We start from the raw sequence: 27,534 nt of genomic DNA on the forward strand, positions 1-27,534 counted from the left end.
TGTACCCCCATCCCAGCAGCTAAAAGCACAACCATCCCTTAGTCCCCCGACGGTTTGGCAGCGGAGAACCAAACCCTTAACCCCCGCCACCCCGTCGTTACCTGCAGACCCCAACCCTATCGCATCTACTGCGTCGTCGTCCGTCCCCCCCCTCCCCGAGAAATGAGGGGAGGAAAAGGGAGAATACACACATACACAGAGTGAGATGATGGGGAAGGGGGCGGTGTCCTCCGGTACCTCCCCCCCCCCCCCCAGGATAGGGCTGATGCTGGCGCGCTACCCGGGTACCGGGGATGGCCCCCGCCGCCACGTCTTAAACTTCGGGGAAACCCGTTTCGACCCCCCATTCCCCTTTCCAGTAGGACCAGCCTTTTAGCCCGGCGAGGGAAATAAAGACCTCTCAGGTAAGAGCCATTTTCATACACTAACACCCCCGCCCCATGGTGGGAGCCGACCCCTGGCAGTGAGGTAAGATCCCTTTACCCGTTTACCGGAGGAACGGCGCTCGGTAACGATTCCCAGCCTCACAGATCTCTGGCAGGAGGAAGCTGCATCTCAACTCCCCCGAGATGCCTTCTCCCCATCCCTTTTTCTTTTCTCCTTCTAAAAAGAAATGATGAAGAAAAAAAAATAATCCCACAACAACCCCATTTTAGACGTCTCCACCAGGCCCTTTAGGAGATTAATTCGGCGCAAACTGGCTTAAAACACTTTTACAGCGTCATTACAGCTGGACAAATTGTTTGGCCAAACCTCATTCTGGATAAGGGATTTACAATTAGCAAACAGTTATTAGTCTGAGGGCTTGCTGCGCGCTTCTCCGCCTCCGATACACCGGCCATAAAGAAAAAAAAAAATAAAATAATGAAATAAATTAATCCAGGCACTAATTAATCATCTGTTAAAAAGGAGGAGTGTGGGGGAAGCAAATGGACAGTTCCGCGCTGTCTCGCTGAACTCCCGCTGCGGCTGCACTGACTCTGCGCGGCATCTCTCCCCGCTCTGCCTTTTGGAGCCAAAGTGGCTCTTTTCTTAGTGTTTTTGCCCCAGTCTTGCTGTTTTTGCAAGGATCTAGTGCCACTTGCCCAGAGCACGGCGGAAAAAAGACAGAGAAGAGGCGTGTGGGGAGGAATAGAGGCAAGGGAAAAGGAGAAGCGAAGAGGTTGTTTGCGGGGCAGGGCAGCGGCCTCGCAGCGGAGCACGGGAAGTTGCGCTCTGCTGCGCGGTCCCCGTCGCCCCCCAAGAACCCCGAGCACCCTCTTCCCGGCTGGAAATGGGCCTTTCGAGGAGAGGTCCACGAAGCCTGGGGGTGGGGGGAGAAAAAAGGGGGGGAAAAGCGCGTCTGGGGAGCAAGGGAGCCTCCTCCACGAGGTGGAATCTGGGTCCATTTGCTTATCGGATAATAAATGAGGCTTTTAATCAGGCTGAATTTCCCAGCTTAAGGAAAGAATTAGTCATACCTAAGAACAATCCAATGTTTTCTAGCTGGCTTCCCTGCCGCTTTCCTAGCAGGGATTTGTGGGGAGGGAGGAGAGGAGGGGGGCTCTGTGTGTGTAAATTAGCATCCGAGTGCGCTCTTTCACCATTAATACTGAAATTTGAAAACTGAAATAGGAACAAGCAGAAGAGACAAACAAGAAACCGCAGAAGAAAGCGTTTGAAAGGAGACCGAGAGATAATCCAGGAATGCTTCAGATAAGGGGGAGAGGGAGGGGGGAAGAAGAGATACGTGGGGAGATATCCGAAAAGTCACAGCGTGATGAAACAGTTGGAAGAGGGATGAGGGAGGAAAAAACCCCCAACCCACAAAACCCCTAAACCAGCCCTATTTAAAGACATATTAAAGGGCAGACCCAAGGCTGGGGGGGAAAGTGGTAATAAAAGGAGGTTAACTGGAGGGGACTTAAGTAAGCAGATGAAGCGCAGCGCCGGGAGTTTTCGAGGTTTGTTTACTAGCTCCCGACTCTCGAAACAGTGAACGGCTGATCCGGCCGGTGGTCAGTTTGTGCCACCCCAGCATAATATCTCAGGCCCTGGATGTCCGCCGGCAGCCCGACGGAGGCGGGAGAAACGGGATCGAAGCTCCGGCAGCCCGCGGGAGCGGCCCGCAGTGGCGAGGGAGTGACTGCTCGTTCCCCCTCCCCGACCTCTGCAGAAGTTATACGGAGGTGTGTGTGTGTGTTTGTCTTTTAGTAATTAAATGGAGGGCTTCATAAAACATTTCCAATAAAATTTACGTTTGCCTTAAAACTTTCTAATCAGCGCCATAAGTTTTTTGGGTTTTTAATAAAATTAAGTGGGAAATGAGTTACTGGCCGGGATTTTTGTCACTTCACGTTCCCCGGCAGCGGTGCTGGCGAATGGAGAGAAGGCACACGCGCACAAAAAGAGCCTTTCAGAGACAAAAAGCTGCGGGGGGCTGCAGGTTCACCCTGCAACGGCACCTCGGGGTAGTCGGGGCCAGGCAGAGCAAAGCCGCCCCGTGCCCCTGCTCGCTGACGCCTTCCTATTTCGTGCTGCGATTAGAGCATTTCAGCCTAACCCCTACAGAATAACTCCAGAGCCCCGTAGCACGACAGCATTTGGGTTGGTGTGTGCGTGTGGGAATTTTTTGTTCATCCCGTATACAAGTTTGTGTTAATTGTGAAGTGCTGCTTCGCACTGGTGTGTACAGGGATGCCTGCATCTAGCGGCCGGCCGTCTGCCACCTTTCTTTACTCCCTGCCTTTGCCCTTTCCCTTGGCTATTGATATTATTGTATGTATTGTTATTAATATTAATATTAAAATAGCTGTTAAAACTCTGGCTGCTTAATTAGAGAGAGGAGCTGTTCGCCTGTGGTCACCCGAAGAATTGAGCTCTTGTGCCGCCTACTGGGAGACGCAGGAACTGCAGTTAGAAACATCAAACTTTCTCGGGAGAACAGTCTAGTTTTCGGCAATTTCGGTAGGGCCAGAGGCGCCGCATTTGTCGGTAGGAGAACAAAAGCGACCCCGGAGTGAAAAGCCACAGACGCAAAGTTTTCTTTCGTTCGGATGCATTTGTATAATTGTATAAAGTAGTTCACTTTTAAGCGCGTCGGGCTTGAGTTCGGAGTGCGAAGAAATCGGTTGCGTCCCTTAACGCAATATATGGTAAAGATTAAGCCAGGTTTACCCGCAGGAGGTAGTTGGACATGAGTTAAATACGCGTGGGGGGAAAAATTAAAAAGAAGGGGCTAGATATTTGCAAATGATTAAAAAACTTCTCCCATCGGCTGCAGCCGTGGGGCAAAGGGAACGCTCCCGTTTCCGAGGATGGCCTCGGAAGGGAGTGAAGGAGATCGGTCTAATGCCTCCACAGCAGCCCCTCTTTGGTGGTTCAGCGCGGGGGTGGGGTGTGGAGAAGTGAGGGTGGTTTACACCAGCATAGCGTTAGTCTCGGTTTAGGTGAAACACACACGTCGCGTTTTGCCTGTGGCCAAGCCGCGAGTGCTCCCAAGCAGATGCAGCCAAACTGAGTAATTCCCTTCTCCCTTCTCCTTGCCCGTTTGGCTATCTGCTGCGCGGCGCCCGGGATGCTCTCCTCCTCAAAAAACCGTGGAGAAAAAAAAAAAGTCAAGAAGAAGAGACGCCAAAAAAACAAAAGAAGTGTTTTTTTTTTGTTTTGCTAAAAAAAAACCCAACCAACCAAAAAAAAAAAAACCCAAAAAACCAAAACCCAAACTAAAAAAAATCAACCCAGACAACAAGCAAATTCACCTTTAAAAAAAAAAACAACCTAAAACAACACACCTTTTTGCGAGGCGAGAGGCGCAGGGGGGCTGTGAAACGCAAGGCTGTCGTGGTATTTAGTGTCAGTAGCCCACTCTACATGCAGATGATTATCTAGTGGTCAGCTTAAGCGCCAAGCAGCTTTTTAAAGCAAGGACTCTAAGCGCCTATTGTCAACCCACGTCCGTAGTCTAAAAAGTCAGAGACACCCACGAAGGGTTTAAAAACATTAAATGAAGGTAGAGGCGGACCCCTCTTCTACTACTTAATAGCAGACCAGCTCCGACAGCTCTCTGCCTTCAGAGCCACTTGCCAGAGTTCAACAGAGGGTGACATTAGCCTAAAATATTCGCTACCTTTTTTTTTCCTTCTCTTCTGGAGACTTTCCCACCGGGCTAAATTCAGCTCCGAGTTCGCCTCTGCGAGAGAAATTGCTATCTTTGAAGGAAAACAACAACCTGCCTGATTATTCTTTTTTAATCAGCAAGGGATTACGGACGCTTTCCTCAAAGTCAAACAGAAATTAAACGATCCCGTGCCCCGATATAAAAAAAAGTTGAAAATCCCTCTCCTAAAAAATTGAACGAAATCTCTCGCCCTTTAAAACGAGCCTGAAAGTACTTGCAACACAGTACGAGGAGCAAATTAGAGAGCAACCGAAAAAAAATCCCAATTGAAGCCACGGGGAACTGAATCTTGGTATCTGACGGCACCTCGGCTGAGTTAGAGCCAAGCGGAGCTTTGTCAGAGCCTTTCCATTTGATGTTTTCCTCCAAACTAATTCTCAGTATTGCTCCATCCCTGTTACCTAAGCCTGTGTTCAACCCGGCTAATGAGCCCATTACAGAACTCTTTCGGCTTCCCTCAGATGCCGACTTGCAGAGGATCGACGCGAACTAGAGCGGGGAGCCGGGGCTGGGAAGCATAGTGGGGTGGGAAGGAAATCTGGGGACTCTCGGAAAGCTCGGGTTTGCTGTTCAAGCACGACACATCTATTTCCGCAAACGATACAACCTAAATAATTTCGGGTCTAAATCATCCATGCTTTAGAAACTAAAATGATAAAGGAAATAAAGGAATAAAACTCAGCGCTCGCCGGAGCGGTGCGAGTCGGACAGGGGTTCGGGGCAGCTCTGGACGCTCCCAGGACTCTCAGCTCAGCCCAGCCCTGCCAGATCCTACTTCCACCTCCCCTTCAAGCCCCTGAAGCTGTGCCTGCGAGAGTTTGGGTACAGTGTCGGGGTATCTACGATCCCTTGCTCCAAGAGTTACCAACTGCTCAGAGCTCCCTCTGTCCACTTCCTCGCAGGACAGCAAAATCCACCTATGCTGCCTGCATCTGTGGGGGCATCATCCTAGAGTTTTGCAGAATTGCATCTCGACTGTCCTAAATGGATCTGCACAGCTATTTAAACATGATCTCTCTCTTCTACCTGCACAACAGTTCTCCTAGAAAGAAAAACAACTAAACCAAAAAGAGCTAGGGGTGGGGTGGGGGGGAGGTGTTGCAAAAGAGGTTCAGGTTGCTTTTGCTCCTTCACTTTGAAGTGTTTTATTAGGGTACAAGTGGCTCATCTCTAAGTACTTTGGATGTGACTGGGTACCTGTGAGTGCAGGTAAGCAGAGGGTACCTGCTTACCTACAGCAGCAGGTCTGAGGTGACTGTCCTCTACCTCAAGGTGTTATAGGTGAATATACAGATGTGTACATCTGTCTATTTCTGAGACCTCTTGGATAATTTTTGGCCAGCTATGATGTCCACAAGTAAAATCAATGTGGGTACATGTGTGTGTGTATACATGCACAAAAGACTGGTTTGAGGACAACGTAGGAACAAAAGCTACTTGCTAACTGTTTTTCAAACTTCCTTTGGAGGGGAGGCACCCAAATGCTGGCACCCTCCTTTTCCTCTACCTTCCCAGTTATAGCAATGCAATCCAAGCCACACCAGCCCCAAAACACAGAGCTGGGCTTCGCCTCCAAGGACAGATGTGCTCATCCTCTGCCTGTGCTGAGGCCCCCAACTTTATTGTCCCTTATTCATCTCCCCTACTTGTGGATTTGGAGCAGGCGCAGCTGCCCTCACCCTTCCGTTGAGGGGAAGGTGGCCTCCTCCCATATCAAGGCTGACTCCCGAAGGCGACAGCTGTGAGAAGCAAGAAGGGCAAAAAAATGGAAGGAGAGAAGGAAGGAGGGTTGGAGAGGAGGCAGTGAAAGCTGCACTTTCCTCTGAGCAGAATGAGTGTCCCCTCTGAGGGGCCCCAGCCCCAGGAGCTGACTCCTGAGCCCTGGGCCTCCCACATGGCAGCAGCAACATTTCGTCCTCCACAGCCACAGTCAGGGCAGCTCTGCATCATGGGCTGGCTGCCAGCTGCTCCATGATGGCCTCGTGGGTTTGCAGTGGGATCATGTCAGGTCCATGCACTAGCTGTAAATGGGAAACTCTGACAGCCCATTTATTTGGAGCATCCTGCACGATGATGTGATGCTAATGGTCATTTTCTGTGGCTTGTTTAAGGGGCTCACTGAAAGATCTGCAGGGATTTGCAACTGTCAAAGGGAAGACTCGTTCAGAAGAACCCAGCAAGATGCATCAATAGAATGTTTGCTTCCAACATACCCCACTGAGCACTTTTTTATCTCGAGGAGGTCGAAGCCATAATTGCACTTCAAAGAAAATGCCCTCCTGCTCTTGCCCTCAACTTAATCATGGGAACAAGCTCAGAAATCAGATGGACACCAACCAAACTCTGGAAAAGGAGTATTTGGTATGTTGAACCAGAGAAACATTTCCTAGAACAATCAGCTCAGCTCTTCTCAACTGCAACACTATTTCCTCACAGACTTGAGATCAAAGACTCTTATTTTAGCTAACAGGGCTCTCAGCGTGCTTTGGGAAGACTGTCCCACCGTTCCACTTTTCAGTTCAAATTTCCAAAGGTATTTCTCTGAGTCTCTTATACAGTGTGGAGACCACAGTTCACACAAAACCTGGCATCTAATTCCTGCCAGAGAGAGAAACCATCTTTAGCAAACGTGGGCAGTAAGCTGCACTCTAGGAACTCCCTACCAGCCCAAGTCTTATTGGAAGTCACCCAGATTAAATGACTAAGTTACCTCTGAAAAGGGTTATGCCTTTCTGAAAGTAGATATGCACCTTAGCCCATAGAGATCAGAGCAAAGTGCTTTTGAATTTCTCCATTGTGGGGCAAATAAAAGCATGCCTCCAGGCTTCACCCACCCAAGTGGTTCTGGAGGCATTCTGGGACACTGAACTCCTTGTTTCACCTTTCTTCTTCCCTCAGAACACCACTTTTAGTCCCCTCTAGATGCAAACAGGAGCAGAATGGAGTCAAGTTCTATCCCTTCAGATAAAAAAATACAGTGGAGAGGCATTGGTTCACTTAGGATCATAGGATCAAGCAGGTTGGAAGAGACCTCCAAGATCATCTAGTTCAACCTATCACCCAGCCCTGTCCCATCAACTAGACCATGGCACTAAGTGCCCCATTCAGTCTTTTCTTGAACACCTTCAGGGATAGCAACTCCACTTCCTTAGGTGCAATATATTAAATCGAGAAGTAAAAAACAAACAAACAAACATTAAAGTCCTTTCAATATCAACAACCAAAACACCCTTAAAGTCAGAAGCTAGAACAAAAAACTTGGTCAATTATTCAGTCAAACTCAACACAGAGCAAACCTATCAGTGACAAAGCCATAAGGTATGCCATGAGGATGCAGATCACAGAATCATGGAATCATAGAATTGTTTTGGTTGGAAAAGACTTCTAAGATCACTTATCACTTCAGTCCCCCACTCCAATTCTGCCATCTGTGTTTGATTTTATCTTCCTCAAATCATAGAATCATAGTATCATAGAATCATAGAATTGTTTTGGTTGGGAAAGACCTCTAAGATCACTGAGTCAAATTGTCAATGCACCCCCTGAAACGAGATAGCTCACCGAAATGGTGTGTGGTGGCTTGCAGCACCGTGGGGTGCCACAGTCCCAGCTGAACATCTTACAAGCATGTGTGTGAGATGGGAAATCCTCAATTCAGGGGCAAAGTGCTTAAAGCACAGGAGGTGTTCAAAGGAGTCGTTCAAGAGACAATGTGGTGGTGCAAGGAAGAGAGGCAGATACTTTTGCTCTCAGACTTCTGCTTAAAGACAAGCTGTTCCCACCTCTTCATTAACTCATCAACGGCAGTTCTGGACCTTGCCCAGATCATTCCCCTACCCCAGAATATCTTGCTTTAAATTATTTCTCTCATAGCGTCCTAGATCATATTTCTTTTTTTATGCTTCCAAGTTGAAGTTTGCTATCTGCGTTGCTGACCATTTGCAACCCTTTCTATTACTTTCCTCTCCTTGCTACTGCTTGAACTGCTTTTAACTTTGTCTGCAAATTTTCTAACTGAGCATTGCTCAGCCTTTTTTCTTCTGCCCAGCCCTTTCTGCTTTGCTTTTTTCCTCACCAATCTTGAGGCTGCTGCTACTCTTTCTCTTCTGCTGCGCATCCCCACCAGATGATTTTTTTTTTTCTCTCAGTTTTTTCCATGCACTCTACACCTCTCTGTCGACTAAGAGACCCTCGCTGGCTTTCACCCAGTGTCAGCCACGTTGTCCTTGCCATTACTGGTACATTTCTAGTTATTCCTGCTTCTTCACAAAGCCTTTGAAGTTGTGTAGAGACAATTTGATTCATTAGTATGCCCAGCCTTGCAGTAACTCTAGCTTCTACTGTAGTTTCTGTATTAGAAGCACATGTTGTGTCTGTAAGTTAGGGGAAAAGCTCCACCATCTGATTTTTTCCTACACAGCTCAAATTCTACCTTCAAAAATCTTTTGCCTCTCTGAACTCGAATAGCTGGTGGTTTTCTACACCAAATTTCCACACCTGAGTATGCCACCTCTGCCTCCTTCCCTCCCTCCTAAGATGGCAAATCCTTGCAAGAAATCTACTTTCTCTTTCATCTCTGGACTGAAGTTTTTATGACAGTTGCATGTGCTTGCAGTTCTTTTCATGGTGTTTCAGCAGAGCTGTAGTTATTCTGAGTATTTCCTTAGTGAGATATCACTTAGCTTTTTAGGTCATGATCCATTGGCAGCACTTTTCACCAGACATCCTTACACCATCTTCATTGGCCTCATTGGGCTGGGAGGCAGATAACCACCTCGTTTCTTCTTCTGGCTGTCAAGATACTGCACCAGACTCCTCCATATAGGACTACCTGAAAGGATCTTGACTCACAGGTAGCTTGTCCCATCTTAGCCATCCTCAAAATCCAGCAGTGTAGGCATCATAGGCATACAATATGGCTTAATGCTTTCCTTGCTTAATCTTCCTCTGCTGTCCCTGCTGCTGTACTTTGTCTACACAGTGTGGCTCCTGGATCTTCATCTCCTTTGATGGCTTCTCCACTGTCCAGTGGGTTTGTGTGCTCCTTCAAACACACTACAAACAGCCACAGTTCTCAGAGGAACTTTATGAATGTATTAAAAAACACAGTGTCTTGAGTAAGAGACTTCCTAAGAAATCTGCACCATGGGACCACTTGTTGCTCTGGCTGTGCAGTTTATTCCATTCCTTCTTCCCATTTTCCAGTGCCTTTCTAAAGCTCTTCTTACCTGCCTGTCTCTTAACACAGATTTTGTTGAGAAAGCCAAGCCTGCCTGCCTCATGTTTTCCCTTGGATCTGTTCCCTGCTCCTAGCCAAGGTTGCCTACGGATCTGGCTTTGAAGTTCTTCTGCGACATGTTGGCTGTAGTCAGTGACTCTTCCCTCAGCTGACGTCACCTCAGGGGTCCCTCTCCAGCAGGCTGAGAGAGTAACATCGGCTCCACTGGCTTTGATCAAAATGAAATCCATTTACAAGCGATGATGAGTCGGCACAAGCAGGCCCACAGGTTTCTAAGCCAAGACTAGCTGATATAAAAACTATACCAGCTTTAACTTCATTTGAATCCTTTTACTAGCCAAGATGAGGCAAAGCCCTGAAGAAAACACCAGCATTTAATTTGAATTTATGAGCATTTTCTTTGTGTTTAGCTCAAATGAGCCCTTCACCATCAGTTAAGCAAAATCAATGTAAGATCAGTTAAGTCAAAATAAGTGTCCGCACAGGGTTTTACCTCTCCATTTTAAAAAGTGAACATAAAATCACTTCCCTGCTTGGAAAAAAGCCCATTTCTAGAGGCCAGCTGAGCACTGGTTATGAATGGTGTTCAGCTCCAGCAGGTCTGGGTGAAGATAGTGGAAGCAAATGGGTCTCAGCGATGCTGGAAGTCAGAGTCAATCCCGGCACCTATGGCGATTCAGCCTGCACATCCTTCAAACCCTGGTAAAACCTGGCTTTTAGTTGCTGTTCCAATGAGCTGGAGTGGGTGATCTCTGTGTTAATTATTCTTTGTGACTGTATTGCAAGCCTCTCCTCGTGTTTGCTAAGTTGTTTTCTCAAACTCAATAACCACTGCAGTCATTCAGGCGCAAACATGAGGGGTTTCAGCCCCAAATATTACTTTACTAAGTTTTCCCCTTTCGAATATTTCTAACTGTTGAGGTCTACATTCCAGCAAATCCTCTTCAAATGAAGGAGAGAGGAGGGTGTTTGCATTCAGGAAACTTTGTATAGTCCATCTTTTCTTTACTCCTTCAAGCCCTAGCATGAGGAGGTCAGGTCTGACGTTGGATAAGATGTAGAAAACACCATTCGAAATCAAATGTTTTAAGTGTTAGGGAAGAACCTTTCCCACGTGCTTAGTTCTTCACTTCCCAACCATTTCCCAGTGAGTTTGCTCCAGCATCCTGAATCCATACACATGCCAGAAGTGTGCTAGCACTTGCATGCACATGCCAGTTATGCCCCAGCACACACTCCTCTCTTTAGGCAAAGCCACCTATTGCCCCACGAGCCTCTCATCAGTGTGAGGAGGATAGACTGAATTTGTTTCAGTATTTTCTCCTTTTAATTGGTTTTATTTTTTCCTGCAGTTCAATTTTGCTGGCACGAATCATAGAATCACAGAACTGGTTTGGATGGCTAAGATCATGAAGTCAAATCTTCAACCCAACACCACCATGGTCATTGGGAAGAAGTTCTTTACAGTGAGGGTGGTGAAACACTGGCACAGGTTACCCAGGGAGGTTGTGGATGCTCCCTCTCTGCAGGTGTTCAAAGCTAAGTTGGATGAGGCCTTGAGTGACCTATTCTAGTGGGAGGTGTCCATGCCTATGGCAGGGGGGTTGGAAATTAATGATCTTTGAAGGTCCTTTCCAACCTAAACCATTCTATGATTCTATGATTAAACCATGTCCCACAGTGCCATATCCATGCATTTTTGGACACATCAGAGATGGTGACTCTACCAGCTCCCTGGGAAATCTGTTCCCATGCCTGACTCCTCTTTCTATAAATAATTTTTCCCCAATATCCAATCTATACCTCCCCTGGCAAAATTTGAGGGCATTTCCTCTCTTTCTATTAGCAGTTACGAGGCAGAAATGGTTAAGGCCACAGTGGGAAGCTATGAAGCACTCTGAAGATATTTGAGTGTGTTGCTGCAGCCTCAGGTTTGATGCTCATGGGGTTTTTCCCCCTTCTGTAAGACCCACAGAAATGTGTTACCAGATACCTCTGGGATTACTACTGGATCTATCCCCTTGCCAAAAAGAGGGTGCAAGCTTTCATAGAATCACTAAGTTTGGAGAAGACTTCCAAGATCATCAAGTCCAACCTTCTACTCAACATCTCCGTGACCGCTAGATCACAGCCCAATGCATTACATTTAATCATTTTTAAACACCTCCAGGGATGGCTACTCCACCTTCTCCCTAGGCAGCCTGTTCCAATGCCTGACCACTCTTTCAATAAAGAAATTCTTCCTGATATCCAACTTAAACCTCCTGGTGTGGCTTGAGGCCATTTCCTATTGTGCTGTCATTAGCTGCTCGGGAGAAGAGGCCACCATCGGCTTCACTCCAGCCTCTCTTCAGATAGCTGTGGTCTCCTCTCAGCTTCCTTTTCTTCAGTCTAAACAGTCCCAGCCCCCTCAGCTTCTCCTCATAAGACTTGCTCTACAATCCCCTCACCACCTTCGCTGCCCTAATGTCCTTCATGATGGGAAGGAAGGTCTGGAACAGAGAGAATTTACACTCAGGCATCATGAGGCATCAGATAACCAACACAATCCTTTCACTCCTGTACCCGGGGGGGGGGTTATTCCCAGGCTGGGTTTGTGTTGGCTCAGGGAGACAAAGGCAGAATTTATGTCTGCTAGTGTGCATTAACTCCTGTCCTGACCAGCACTAATTACCACTAATTATGTGGGACACTGTTAATTCTTTTAGCAGCGTTACTGCTGGCCTTACACTTTGGAAAGTGCTTTTGGGTGAGGTAGCTTACTTTGAAAGGATATTTATGTGGGGAATAAATATAGAGTGGCTAATACACTGTAAATTCACACCACTGGATAGTGAGCTTTAAAGTCTCTAAACCACGGAGGTCTCTGGCCATGAAGACAGACAAAGCCTCGAGTAAGAACTTACTCAATAGAAAGGGTGGCAGGATCACCCTGTGTGATCTTGGGAAAGTAATTTTGATCTGGCATTTCTCCTCTGTAAGAGTGGAAAAAGTAATATGTCCCTAACTCTCTCAGGGGTATAAGATTTATTTTCTCTGCCTTGCCAATCATTCTCTTTGCTTTTAAAAAAACCCCAAATCTCCAAATGCTAATTGTTTTGATGTGTTTGCAGTATAAGACATAAAAAGACATAAAAGCATCATACTTTTCTATAGTGTATTTTCCCCATTGTGTTGCACTGTAACCATGAGCACTTCGTCGTGCAGGGGCTCGGCTATTTGCTGAGAAGATGAATTAAGACATCTAAAGTGCTTCAGCCTCTTGGCTGAGAGGCACCGCAGAGCTGGAAGGTATCATTAGGCCAAATGGCTCTTTTCTGTGGGAGTGAGAAGCCCAGATTTTGCAACGAATTAATGAAGCCAGTTCACACTCCTCTGTGCCCCTAATCCTGCAAATACAGGGCAGGAAGCCATGGCTTTGAATCGTCAAATTCCCTTTGCTTCCTTTGGTCTGGGCTTTTTTTCTCCTGACTTGGATGTCAGGGTCCAGCCTGGGAAATCAGAAGACCCTGATCCATTCTGACATCAGCAAGTCTGCAGTTCAGCTCAGTATCTTCCCTTCCTGATTCTGCACAGTCATTCTAAGGGCTCAGCAGCATGGTTCTGGATGGTTTCATTGATGTTGTCTCCTGCTGTAGTTTGGGTGGCTTTGCTGATAGACCCACTAACATCTGGCCAGGGGCTAGTGCCCACCAGGCTGTCAGATCCATAAGGAAGAGTCAGAAAAGGTACGTTAGGTATCTAGCTCATTCATTTTTAAAGTGGATCCATGAGGATTCCCAGCTCTAGGAAGCTCTCCTCAGTGGCAGGTCACGGTGTGTCGATGTCAGGGGTGTGCTAGTGCTGACAGATGAGTGCTGTTTCCAAATGTGTCAGTGAAAGGCTGACTTGGTGCCCTGCCAGGCTGCACGAGCTGCTGCTCCTCCACATAGCCAGTGCACGCAGCCAAGCCAAGCTGGCTCTGCCTCCAAGGGTTTCTCATCTTTGGGTAGAATCTTTGCCCACAGGTCCTTCCTTTAGTCTCTCCAGCAGTCGCTGCATTTTCATCTGCTTCCACCACTGGCATTTTGTTGCTGCTGCCTTTTTCTTGATTACTGAATGTGTGGACATGGCAGTGCAGTGCTCCTACAGTGCTGGTACAGTGGTGATCTCTGCACTTCTGAAGCCACCCTAGGGATGCTCTCCATGTTCACAGTTCCAAAAGACATCCCAAAGAGGTGCTTCTCCTTTTTCACTCCAGAAGCATTCTTTTCCCTGGAAGCACTCATCCCAATGGTAACACTTTCTCCAGCCCTTCCTGTTGCTTGCATGGCAACGTCCATGTTGGGATTGGGGGTCTCCAACCTCAGGCAGGCTGTGCCTTCCTTGGGCTCTCTTCTCCAGGGCATGAGAGCTACATTTGGGTTTACTTTTCATCCTTTCCCTGACCATTCAGCTCTTTGGGAGCATTTTTCTGAGTGTTTCTCTCAACAATATGCTCACTAAGATGGAATCAGTCATACCACATGTGTGGGGTTTTAGAAGTAAATAATCTTCTGTCTGCTGATGGATGCCAAGGTTCTCCACACTGCATAATGCAACCACCCATCTCTTTTGTGGGTTTTAGGTGAAAGAGCAGGAGTCTTGTTTGCCCAAATAAAGCAGAATGCAAGCATGCATCGGTGCTTCCAGTGGCCTGGATGCTTGGAGGTCTCCTCTGCTGCCCTGCCCTCCCCTCCCCCTCCTACTTCACAGAATCACAGAGTCTTAGTTAGAGATTAGACTGGAACTCCAGAGATCATCCAGTCCAACCCCCCTGCCAGGGCAGCATCCCCTAGGGTAGTCCACACAGGAATGCATCCAGGTGGGTTTGGAAAGTCTCCAGAGAAGGAGACTCCACAACCTCTCTGGGCAGACAGCTCCAGGGTTCTGTCACCCTCACTGTAAGGAAGTTTCCCCTCATGTTGAGGTGAAAGCTCCTCTGTTCCAGTTTGTGGCTGTTGCTCCTTGGCTTATTGCTGCTGACCACTGAAAAGAGATTGGCCCCAGGCACTTGACACACATCCCTCAGATATTTGTGCACATTGATCAGATCTCCTCTGAGTCTTCTCCAGACTAAACAGCCCCAGGTTTCTCAGTGTCTCTGCCTAGGGGAGATGCTCAAGTCCTCAAATCATCCATGTGGCTTTCCAAAGGACACTTTCTATCAGGTCCCTGTTTCTTCTGAGCTGGAGAACCCAAAATTAGACACAGTATTCCAGGTGTGGTCTCACCAGGGCAGAGTAGAGGGGAAGAAGAACCTCCCTAGACCTCCTGGGTACACTTTTATTGATATTTCTACATATAAGAGGCAACATTTGGCCTTTGCATTCAGATTGAACTTTCATTCTTGTTTCTCTCTGTAATTCCTAACATTTTAAGTTCAATTTAAAAACAAGCAAACAAACACCCCCCCACCCCCCAGAACCAGAAAACCAAAGGCCAAACCAGTAAGGGAAGGGGGCTGCATTTTCAGCAAGTTCTTTCCCTTTTCTACTTATCCCTGTCTCTTCATGACACTTTCTGTCACAGGCTCCCTGCAAGCCAACGCTTGCAAAAGCTCAACAGGACACTTTATTCTCTCATTTCCTCCAGTTTTAACTGACTGGTAAATTGTAGAATGGTTTTGCTGAGAAAAGACCTTTAAGATGATTGAGTCTGACCGTTCTTTACCTCTACAAGTCAGCACCACATCTCTGCCTCTTTTAAGCACCTCTGGGGATGGGGATTCACCCACCTCCTTGGGCAGCCTGTGCCAGGCTTTTACAACCCTTTCAGTCAAAAAGTTTCTTCTCACCTCCAACCTAAACCTCCCCTGGTGCAACTTGAGGCTGCTTCCTCTCCTCCTATCACTTGTTACTAAGGATATTAAACTGACTTCCACCTTGCTACAGCCTCCTTCCAAAGAATTGTAGAGTGAAAAAGTCCCTCCTCAGCCTCCTTTCTCCAGACTAAACAACCTCAGTTCCCTCAGCTGCTCCTCACCAGCCCGGTTCTCCAGACCCCCCATCAGCTTCGTTGTCCTTCTCTGGACCTGCTGCAGCACCTCAATGTCCTTCTTGTGGTGAGAGCCTCAAAACTGAACACAGCACTGAAGGTGTGGCCTCCCTAGTGCTGAGCACAAGTTGTTCAACCACTGCCCTGGTCCTGCTGCTTACATTATTCCTCATACAGACCAGGACAGTAACAACTTCAACAGAACTACTCCCATTCATGGGGCTGTAAGCAGTGGGACCATTGCCTGTCCTTTCCTACTCCCTGACTGAGAGCCCAGGAGAGAGAAGCAGCTCCTGAGAGACTTGCTGGTTCACATTCATTACCACCAGCTGTTAGACAGCTCTCATTGAAGCACCACAGCCTTTCCAAACCACCACAGCTTTCCACTTCACATAGAAATATGCAGCAGTTTTGTTTGTATCAAACCTGCATGAATAAAAATCTAATGCTAGCAGTGCTCCCCAACAGCAATAATTTCTCTTAAAGGCTGAACACAAAGAAGACTAAACACTGTCTATAAATAAGATTGCATTTAATAGAGAGGTGATTTAATAATCTTCCCGGTAAAATCTTCCCTACCACTTTCAACTCCAACCAGAGGGACTTTTTTTTCCTGAGCAAAACTGGCTTGCTGAGACAAGAAGTCAGGTCTCAGTAAACTGTGATTCTTTTTTTAGGTGATGAAGGGACTAGAATATCTGTCTTACAAGCAAAGGTTGAGAGATCTGGGGCTGCTTTATCTGGAAGAGAGAAGACTGAGAGGGGATCTTATTAATGTTCATAGATATCTGAGGGGTGGGTGTCAAGAAAAAGAGTGCAGTCTCTTTTTGATGGATACAAACTGGAACACAGGGTGTTCCACCTTGACATGAGGAAAAACTTTACTGTAAGGGTGGAAGAGCACTGGAACAGCTTGCCCAGAGAGGTTGTGGAGTCTTCTTCTCCAAAGACATTTAAGACCCATCTGGATGAGTTCTTGTCCTAGATGATCCTGCTCTGGCAGAGGAGCTGAACTTGCTGATCTCCAGACATCTCTTCCAACCCCTACCACTCTATGAAACTACTATTCTGAGGTGAATTCATGCAACTCAAGCTTTCCTATCCAGAAGAAAGAGGAAAAATACATCATTAAAGGAAATATTAGTTAATCAGGAGACATCCCTTTCACAATAGAAGCTACTAGAGGGATTTAAAAGCACATTCTAATTATAATAGTTCCCTAATTATCTGCCTAACATCTCATTTTTCTGTCTAATCCCACTTTTAATTATATAGAACATTTTTTTTCCCATCACACAACTGAAGTACTCTATTTTCCTGCAAATAAATCCTTTTAACTGGCGACGTCAAAGAAGAAATATTGTTGCTGCCCCCTGGAACGCGCGCACGCTGCCTGGCAAGGAAATGCCTTGCCGGTGGTTTTGGATCAATCCCATGGATGTGCCCTTTGGCAAGAGTCTCATTTAAAGCCTCGCAGGTTTCCTCGAGTGAGAGAAACCATTCTAAACCACATAGCTCTCTGCAGATGTGCCTGGCTGCAAACATTTTCCAGTACCTTCTTTTGGTTTTCAAACTAAGTCTTGTGGCTTGCACCCCACCACCTTCTGATGACATTCAAGAGGGACATAGAACTGCTTGAGAGAGTCCAGCACAGAGCCGCAAAGATGATGAAGGGAATGGAACATCTCTCTTACAGGGAGAGTCTGAGGGAGCTGGGGCTCTTTAGCTTGGAGAAGAAGAGACTGAGAGGTGAACACATCAATGTTTATAAGGATGCAAAGGATGAGTGTCAGGAGGCTGGAGCCAGGCTCTGCTGGGTGATTCCCAATGACAGGACAAGAGGCAATGGGTGGAAGCTGAGGCATAGGAAGTTCCATGTAACACGAGGAGGGTTTTTCACCCTGTGACAGAGAGTGACAGAACACTGGAATGGGCTGCCCAGGGAGGTTGTGGAGTCTTCCTCTCTGGAGATATTCAAAACCCACCTAGATGTGTTCCAGTGTGACCTGGCCTAGGTGATCCTGCTCTGGCAGGGAGGTTGGACTGAATGATCTTTCAATGTCCCTTCCAGCCCCTAACATTCTACGATTCTATGATGCTTGATGGGATCCTTGCCACTGGCTAATGCCAGAATAGGATTTGGCCTCTGAACCAAGCCAGCATGCAATGTGCAGAATGGAAGCAATATTGAAGCTTTGTTATCTATGAGCATCTGGACATCGAGATCTTGCTTAGTGGTTAGCCAACTGAGAGGAAACTCAGTGGAGAGTAAAGAAAGGAGATCCCTCATGCAGAGTTCTCATTTCCAGCCCCCACTTTAAGTTTCCTGCCCTATATCTGAGCAAATCCCAGCTCTTAATTCTGGAGAACTAAGAAGAAAAAAAACAAAACCAAAACAAATAACCATCCTTCAGTGATGTTGTCAGGCTTAATGGATGCTTATAAACGGCTTGTACGAAAGGTGCCCTGTCAGTGAAAAGTGCTCTTCCCCATGATTATTCAAATGCTCATTAAAATGCATTTTGCTCCATCCTCCCCCTTGGCTTGTGTGGGAGGCAACTGAAAGATTGAGGCTTTGTGGGAAAATAGGAGAGCACAAGCACTTCCCTTTGGGTGTGGGAGCGGCAAGTTTAGAGAGTTAAGGACCTTTGGCATGCAGGTAGGGTTTCACCCAAGGCTTTTCGGCTCCCAGCCAGGCTACAAGCTCCAACAGACCTGGGGCGGGTGAGTTCCCTCCAGGAAGAAAAGGCAGGGATTAATGGTACCAACCCCTGCTCTGAGATTTGCATGTATCATTTCCTTAGCTTTGCTCCTGATGGAATTAGGGACCAGCCTTTGGTGAGGATTATTATAAATGTGTACTTAAACATTAAAAATGAATGTGACTGTGATAAAACTTAGGGAATAATGTCTAAGCAGTGAACATAATGTGAGGTACAGACTATGTAGTTGCCCTGCAAATCTGGGAACCTGGGTAGGTACACAGAATCACAAGATAGTTTCAGTTGAAAAAGACCTCCAAGATCATTGAATCTAACCATCAACCTAAGACCACCATGGTCATTAAACCATGCCCTAAAGTGCCAAGTTCATATGTTTCTTGAATGCCTCTATGGGTGGTGGCTCCACTACCACTATGGGCAACCTATTCCAATACCTGATTGCTCTTCCATAAAATAATTTTTACCTAATAGCCAGTCAAAACTTTCCCTGGTACAATCTGAGGCCATTTCCTCTTGTTCTATCACCTGATATTAGAGAGAAGAGATTGGCCTCTATCCGGCTCCAACCTCCTTTCAGGGAGTTATAGAGAGCAATGAGGTCTCTCCTCAGCCTTCTTTTCTCCAGACTAAACAATCCTATTTCCCTCAGCTGCTCCTCACCAGCCCTGTTCTCCAGACCCTTCATCATCTTCCTTGCTCTTCTCTGGACCCACTCCAGCATCTCAAGGCCCTTCTTGCAGTGAGTGGCCCAAAACTGAAACCAGTATTCAAGGTGCAGACTTGCCAGCACTGAGTATGGGGGCATGATCAGTTTCCTGGTCCTGCTGGTTACACCAGGCCAGGATGCTGCTTGCCTTGGCCACCCGAGTATACTGCACACTGTTGGCTCACCTTGAACTATCTGTCAACCAGCACCTCCAGGTCATTTTCTGCTAGACAACTTTCCAGTTACTCTGCCCCAAGCCTGCTGTGTTCGTGGGACTGTTCTGATGCAAGTGCAGAATCCAGCACTTGGCCTTTGCAGGATCACAGGATGTTAGGGGTTGGAAGAGGCCTCTGGAGATCATTGAGCCCAACCCCCCTGGCATTGTTAAATCTCATACAGCTGATCTCAGCCCATTGATCCAAGCTGTCCAGGTCACTCTGCAGAGCCTTCTCACTCTCTAGAGGTCAAAACCCTCTCCCACCTTTCTATCACCTGCAAATATAGCCATATAACATTGAAATGCTTCCTCCTTTGTGGATGTTTCATTATGTCTCATTGACTCCTTCATGGCAGCTTCTGCTGGCATTTCCAGACTTTAAAGGATAAAGTTATATCTTCATCCTTTTTACTGCATTGGACAGCATCCTGGCACTTGAGCTGGCTATCTAGACACAACATTTTTCACTCTCCACAGCTCTCTACAGCTTCTTGTACTTGCTCTCAAACAGCATCCACAAAGGATAACAATGCTTGGGTTTTTTTTTTTCCTGCCAGCTTCCAAATCAGCAGCATTAGCTGTGGATCTGAAAAATGTGGATTTCCTGATGGGGAGTTTCTATCCAAGATGCAAAGAATTTTATGATTCTTGGCAAAAAGCCACTGCCAGTAATTAATGGATTCATAGAATTGGTTGGGTTGGAAGGGACCTTAAAGGTCATCTAGTTCCAACTCCCATGCCATAGGCAGGGACACCTCACACTAGCCCAGCTCGCTCAAGTCCTAATGCAACCTGGCTTTGAACACCTCCAGGGAGGGGACATTCATGACCTCCCTGGGTAACCTGTTCCAGTGTCTCACCAAATAATACTTAATTTCTAATGCAATTGTGCTTACTTGCTGCTTCTGCAGGTCATGATGACTGCTCCCAGATGCAATCATAGAATGGTGGGGTTTGAAAGGGACCTTTGGAGATCACTTTGCTAACACAGGTATGCCTAGATCAGGTTGCAGAGGAACGTGTCCAGGCGAGTTTTGGAAGTTTCCAGAAAAGAAGACTCCACAACCTGTCTGGACAGCCTGTCCTCTCACTGGGCACTATGGAAAAAAGCCCAGCCCCATGCTCATGACCTCCTCCCTTTAGATATTTATAGACATTGAGAAGCTCCCCTTTCAGTCATCTTTTCTCCAGACTAAAAAGACCCATGAGTTTCAGCCTCTCCTCACAAGAGAGATGCTCCAGTCCCCTCATCATCTTTGTGGCTCCATGTTACATACTCCCTAGCCTTTCCCTGTCTTTCTTGAAACAGAGAGCCCAGAGCTGGACACAATACTCTGGGTGTAGCCTCACCATCACACAGTAGAGGAGAAAGAGAACCTCCCTTGACTTGCTGGCCACACTCTTGTTAATGAAAGCTCAGAACAGTCTCAGCCATGACAGCACACAGCTGGCTCATGCTGAATTTGTTCACCAGCAGGCCCAGGTCCTTCTCCACAGAAATCAGAGTAGTCCTCTGCTCACCCTTGCCACGTAGTGCCTCAGTAGTGACCCCTCCACTACCATTTTAACTTCTTTTTTCCCCTGTCCTGGAGAGTACCACTTTTGTCTTGTCTTTTCTTTATTCTAGGACAAATCCTCACTGCCACTGCAGATGGCTGCTGGGATGAACTCCAACTCCTCTAGTCCATTACACAACTCCAGGGACTGCTGCTTCTCATGCTTCCTTTGCAAAGGCTAAAGTGATGGTGCAAACTGTGGAGCAGGGGTGAGTCAGGCTCTGTGAATGTTTCTTCTCTGTGCAAGCCCAGTCTGATCCTGACCATACCCCAACCTTTGCTCTACACCCACTGGCAGGCCCTTGTACTCTACACTCAGCCAATAAACCACCAGATTTCAAGTCTTTTTTTTCCCCTATGTTTGCTCTGTGCCTTTTTCCATCTGCCACCTCTGTGTCTTTCTCATCCTACATCTCCATGTGCCGTCCTACCCATGTCCCTGCAGATCCTGAGGTGACCTTCAATGCCCACCTCTCTCTCATCCAGCAGTTGGAGGTGACGCCCACCAAGGAACTGTAAGGAGGGGCAACACTGCTCATCTTCCTGCTTTCCTTTTGTGCATCCTAACTTGTCTTTGTCCACTAGCCATGGTGACAGGCAATGACTCTGCCTTCTCCCAGCTTCCACTCAAAAATTGCCTGGCCCATTCTTCTTCAATAATGTTGGGTTTTTTTAGTTCCAGTTTGAATCATTCATTTCATAGTTAATTCAAGTAGCCTCTGCTTGGTACCTTGGTACACCAGTGATGACACTGGCTGATCTCGTAACAAATTTAGGTGGTCAACTTCTTTTCTGCATGCTAAATTATCCTGTGTAGAGGGTTGATGCTCCACAAGGATTCTTAGCCTCAGGACTGGGGCACCATAACTTAGAAGCATAGAATCGTTGTGGTTGGAAAAGACCTCCAAGATCATTGAGTCCAACTGTAGAGATAACACCATCATGGCCATTAAACTGTGTCCCATAGTGCCATGTCCACAAGTGTTTTGAACACCTCTAGGGATGGTGACTCTACCACCTCCCTGGGCAACCTATTCCAATGCTTGCTGGGGCCACTGAAGTGCCAAGAACAGAGTAAGGACACAAATTCAGTCCCACAGGCAGAGTCTCCTTTCTCCTTAGGAAAGGTCTGAAGCTCCTGTATTTCCTAGCAAATCTGCACCCAATGTGGCACTCCAGCTTCATCTTGCACTTGCCAGTGTGCACATACTTCCCTGCCAAGTAATTAAAATGCAGTGGACAAATAATGTGTGAGCAAGAAGGTGTGGAGGCTGAGCACATTGAGGAGTGGGACAGGAATTGGTCTTCCCAGCCCCTTCACAGACACGCAGTAGAAATGTGATTGCCACTTCAAGAGAAGCTTTCCTTTAGATTCTTAGCTATGGTGCTTGATTGGCCACTTACACTTTGGTAACTCAGCTGTGCTTTACATCCCATATCAAACGCCTGAAAATCTGGTCCTCAGTTGTTTGCATGCCTCACCCCTTGGCAGGAGCTCTAAGAACCCATGCCTTGTCCACCACCTTCACTGAACTCCAAGCCTGACAGCATCATCTCTGCACAAAAAGGTGTTAATAAAATCAGTCTGGTTAGTACCCAATGTGAAGGATGACTCCAGCTTTGGAAGAATGCAGGCATGTAGATCATAGAATCAGAGAATGGGTGTTGGAAGGGACCTCTGGAGATTGTCTAGTCCAATATCTCTGCCAAATCAGGTACACCAAGATCAAGTTGCACAGGATCACATCCAAGTTGATTTTGAATGACTTAAGAGAATCACATAGCCAGGATCTGGAAGGAATCTCCAGAGACCATTGAGTCAAATGCCCCTGTCAAAGCAGCATCACCTGGGGAAGGTCACACAGGAACACATTCAGATGAGTTTGGAAAGTCTTCAGGGAAGGAGACTCCATAATCTCTCTGGGCAGCCTGCTCCAGAGCTCCAGCACCCCCATCATAAAGAAGTTTCCCCTCGTGTTGAGGTGGAACCTAGTGTGTTCCAGGTTGCACCTCTTGGGCCTTGTCCTATCATTGGGCACCACCAAACAGCCTGGCAACTTCATCTTGACACCACCCCTCAGATACTCATAGACATTGATCAGATGCCCTCTCAGCTTTCTCTTCTCCAAACTGAACAGCCCCAGGGCTCTCAGCCTTTCTTCATAGGAGAGATCACAGAATCATAGAATGTCAGGGGCTGGAAGGGACAATGAAATCTCAATGAAATCTCAGTCCAGCCCCCCTGCCAGAGCAGAATCACCTAGAGCAGGTCATACAGGAACACCTCCAGGTGGGTTTTGAATATCTCCAGAGAAGAAGACTCCACAACCTCCCCAAGCAGCCTGTTCCAGTGTTCTGTCCCCCTCACAGGGAAAAAAAAATCATGTTTCCATGGAACTTCCTATGCTTCAACTTACACCCATTGCCTCTTGTCTTGATATTGGGCATCACTGAGAAGAGCCTGGCTCCATTCTCTTGGCACTCACCTTACATCTTTATCAATGTGAATGAGGTCACCTCTCAGCCTCCTCTTCTCCAAGCAGCAGGCCCCCAGCTACCTCAGTCTCTCCTTATATGGGCTGCCCAGGGAGGTGGTGGAGGCACCGTCCCTGGATGTGTTTAAGAAAAGACTGGATGAGGCACTTAGTGCCATGGTCTAGTTGACTGGATATGGCTGAGGGATAGGTTGGACTGGATGATCTTGGAGGTCTCTTCCAACCTGGTTGATTCTATGATTATAAGAGAGATGCTCCATTCCCTTCATCAAGATGTTCAAGTCCCCCAGTTATCCTCAGAGCTCTTTGTTAGAAGACACAATAGTCCATGTTCAGCCTCACCAGAGCAGAACAGAGGGGAAAAACCTCCCTCAACATGTGTGCCACACTCTTCTTAATGCATGCCAGAAGACAATTTGCCTTCTTGGCCATGAGGACATATTGCTGGCTCATTGTGAACATGTTATTCCTCCCCAAGAGCAGGACTTTATGCCTGCCCTTCACAGGATCACAGGATGCTAGGGGTTGGAAAGGACCCAAGGTAATCATCAAGTCCAATCCCTCTGCAGAGCAGGACTATACAATCAAGCTCAGGTCATAGAGGAACACAGCCAGACAGGCCTTGAATATCTCCAGAATGTCACTCTACAACCTCTCTGGGAGCCTGTGCCAGTGCTCTGTGACCTTTACAGTAAAGAAGTTCCCACTTGTGTTGAGCAGGAACCTCCTGTGCTGCAGCTTCCATCCATTACTCCTTGTCATATCCCAGGGTGCAAGTGAGCAGAGCCTGTCCCCACCCTCCTGACCCCCAGCTCTCAGATATTCATTTACATTTCTTAGAATCCCTCTCAGCCTTCTCTTCCCCAAACTAAACAGCCCCAGGTCCCTCAGCCTCTCATCAGGCAGTGCTCCAGTCCTTTAATCATCCTCCTAGCCCTTTGCTGGACTCTCAAGCAGATCCCTGTTCTTTGTTGAACTTCATGAGTTCACCCCCACCCAACTTGCCAGCTTGTCCAGCCTGAATTGCAGATTGTATTACTGATGACTAAGAAAGAGAAACAATAGATCTTCCTTGTTACCTCACTAAGAACAGTAAGGATATGGTAGAGACCTCATCTGCTGCTTAACACACAAGAAACTGGCCCACACGTAAGGCTTATTTTTGTGCAGAAGCCTCTGAGACCCAACTGTATGGTCTCACAGTTGCCACTTTTCTGGAGCCAGGCTCAGATCATGCTCTTCACAGATCATAAACTGAGCCTTACTCAAATTTGACATGCAAAAGAACCTTACATGGAGCATCAGCTTCTGTCTAAAGCTTGAAGATACTCAAGGCTCTTCTGGGGTGCAGCGGAGACACAGAGGCAAGTACAGCAGACCTGCAGCAGTGGGCGCAACAAAATCAGCAAGGCCATGAGCTCTAAGTGCAAACCACTGTTTGTTTGTTTGTTTCAGCACTGAAACTGGCCCCTTCACCTGCACAGATTTCATCCCAAACCAACAGTGGAGGAGGGAGCCCCTGGTACTGCTCAAGGACTCCTCCTTTTCACCTACAACCTCTCCATCCTTCTCTGCCAAGTCTCTCAAGGCAGTTTGAGGTCATTTCCCCATCTGAAAAATTACTGGTTTAGATCAAACTTCTCATTTTGTTCCAGGACTTGAGGAATGAGATGGATTTCTTCCTTGCCAAAAAGATATTCAAGCAGAAACTCTCTTGTCAGAAATGTGTGGGTTTCCTGGCCCAACTGCTGCATTCGGATCCATCCTCTTCTACAGAGTGATGCAATTTTTGTCTATCTCACCAGAAGCATGCATTAAGATACTCCTTGCTTTGGGTTTTTGGTTTTAGTTTGGGTTTTTTTGATGGCCAGACAGGGTGTTCTCAAATGTTGCAACTTGCTCTACAGGTGTGTTGTTATTAGTAGAAAAAGCCCACAATGAACAACCAAAAATCTATTAATAAGGAGAAATAAATACTATTGTTTCTGCTCTTTGACAATTCAGTGTCCTTAATCCCTTTTTATTTTCAGTCCTACCATTTTTCCAGCTTAAAAGCTACTGAAGACCATTTTCCTGCAGAAATGTCAGTGAGATAATTCTTCAACTAAACCACCGAACTAGTACCCTCTAGAATCAACTGGAAGTTTCACAGCAAAAACTAGACTCATCCAAACAACTTTTCTGCTACAGTCAAAGGTTTGCCAAAGGCCTTGAGAACTCACATGGACCAGGATAGATTTAGACTGGAGATTAGGAAGAAATTCTTTCCAGTAAGGGTAGTCAGAGACTTGAACAAGCTGTCCAGGGAGGTTGCAGATGCTCCTTCCCTGGAGGTGTTCAAGGACAGGTTGGATGAATCAGCTTTTCAGTCACTCTTCCCCAAGCCTGGAGTGTTCATGGGGTTGTTGTGACCCAAGTGCAGGACCTAGCTCTTGGCCTTGTTGAACGTTATCCTGTTGGCCTGTCCCAGGTCCCTCTGTAGAGCTTTCCTACCTTTAAGCAGATGAACACTCTCCCCCTGCTTGGTGTCACCTGCAAACTTACTGAGGGTGCATTCAATGCCCTCACGCAAATCATTAGTAAAGACACTAAAGACAACTGGCCCCCAAACCAAGCCCTGGGGACAACCACTAGTGACTAGAAATTGACATTGTTTCTGAAACAATTTGCATTATTTCTTGCAACCAAATGAAACAAATCTCTCTCTGAAAACTGAATTTCCAGGTGGACTCTCATGCTGAAAAAGTACTTCAGAAAAAATGCCTCTCCTCCGTTACCTCATGAGAGAGGAAGATGACAGAATCACAGAATCACAGAATGTCAGGGGCTGGAAGGGACCTCAAAAGCTCACTCAGTCCAACCCATCTGCCAGAGCAGGATCACCTATACCAGATCACACAGGAACACATCCAGGTGGGTTTTGAATATCCCCAGAGAGGGAGACTCCACAACCTCCTGAGCAGTCTGTTCCAGTGTTCTGTCATCCTCATAGGGAAAACAATTCCTCCTCATGTTTACATGAAACTTCCTATGCCTCGACTTTCACCCAGTGGCCCTGTCCTGTTACTGGGCATCACACAGCAGAGCCTGGCTCCAGCCTCCTGGCACTCACCTTTGCATCTTTATAAACACTGATGAGGTCACCTCTCAGCCTCCTCTTCTCCAAGCAGCAGAGCCACCCTTCCTCCTTTCCAAGCTCAAGAGCCCCAGCTCCCTCAGCATCTCCTTGTAAGAGAGCTGTTCCATTCCCTTTGTCATCTTTGTGGCTCTGCTCTGGACTCTGCCTAGCAGTTCCATGTCCCTCTTGAACTGGGTGGCCCAGAACTAGAATCAGTACTCCAGATGTGCCCTCACCAGAACAGAGTAGAGGGGCAGAAGAACCTCTCTCAACCTACCGGCCACAGTCCTTTTACTCCACCCCAGAATGGCATTGCCCCTCCTGGCCACAAAAGCACATTGCTGGCTCATGTCAACCTCCCAGCCAGTAGGATTCCCAAATCCTTTTCCACTTTGCTGCCTTGCAACATCTCAGTCCCCAATCTATACTGATCCCTGGAGTTGTTCTTTCCCAGGTGCAAGACTCTACCCTTGCCCATGTTGAACTTCATTCCATTTCTCCCTGCCCAACCCTCCAGTCTGTCCAAGTCTGGCTGAATGGCAGCACAGCCTTCTGGTGTGGCAGCTACTCCACCCATTTTGGTGTCATCAGCAAACCTGCTGACAGTGCCCTCTGTGCGTTCATCCAGGTCACTGATGAATATACCGAATAGAACCGGTCCCACTATTGACCCCTGTGGGACCCCACTAATTACTGGCCTCCAACTAGACTCCATCCCATTGGCCACAAGCTAATGGACAGACAGACAGAATTTCCTTGATGATCTTTTTCCCTGGATGGGTGTACTAAGACGCATTCTAGAGGCAGTTCTCCAGAGCCAAACTTCCACCAAAAATTCTTAAGTCAACCACCTCTCCTGGCAAAAAAAAACCCTGCAAGTTCCAGATGTTGTTGCAATGGGCTACTCTTTGAAATATTTTAATGTGAGTCATAACAAACCCATTCATTAATCATCATTAGTAATATTTAACTTGTCCTCTGCCATCCTTTTCACCCAAGGAGATAACAAAGGACTTCTACCGTAAGTAAGTGGCAGGGTTGGAGAAGTTGGAGAGATCTGGAACTGGGCACCTGGGAAGAGGCAGTGCCTCGCTGGAGATGTTAAACTCTGCAATCAGCACCAGGAGAAGGAGCCAAACAAAACCTGCCCCAGAATAAATTTTCAGGCTGGTTCTGTTTCACTTTTTTTTTTTTTTTTTTTAAAATAAATATGTATTTGAGGAGCTGTGCTCATTATGGTGGTTTACTTACAGGAGGCAAAGCTCTGTCCGTGGGTAATTATAGGTGGGTGGAGGCATCTCTGCTA

The 27,534-nt window shown here is 47.0% G+C and overlaps 2 long non-coding RNA genes across 2 annotated transcripts; both read left to right on the top strand.

Annotated features, from left to right (window-relative positions):
- On the top strand, positions 1 to 27,495 carry LOC135176829 (uncharacterized). The gene is made up of 5 exons (XR_010302848.1): positions 1 to 404; positions 6,271 to 6,692; positions 20,687 to 20,824; positions 25,835 to 26,023; positions 27,228 to 27,495. It is a non-coding gene; the product is annotated as an uncharacterized LOC135176829 (long non-coding RNA).
- LOC135176830 (uncharacterized) lies at positions 21,041 to 25,109 on the top strand. Its single transcript, XR_010302849.1, has 2 exons — positions 21,041 to 21,130; positions 24,566 to 25,109. It is a non-coding gene; the product is annotated as an uncharacterized LOC135176830 (long non-coding RNA).
- Positions 27,496 to 27,534: the final 39 nt, after the last annotated feature.

The sequence above is a fragment of the Pogoniulus pusillus genome, chromosome 7 (assembly GCF_015220805.1).
Source record: "Pogoniulus pusillus isolate bPogPus1 chromosome 7, bPogPus1.pri, whole genome shotgun sequence".
Taxonomy (NCBI): Eukaryota; Metazoa; Chordata; class Aves; order Piciformes; family Lybiidae; genus Pogoniulus; species Pogoniulus pusillus.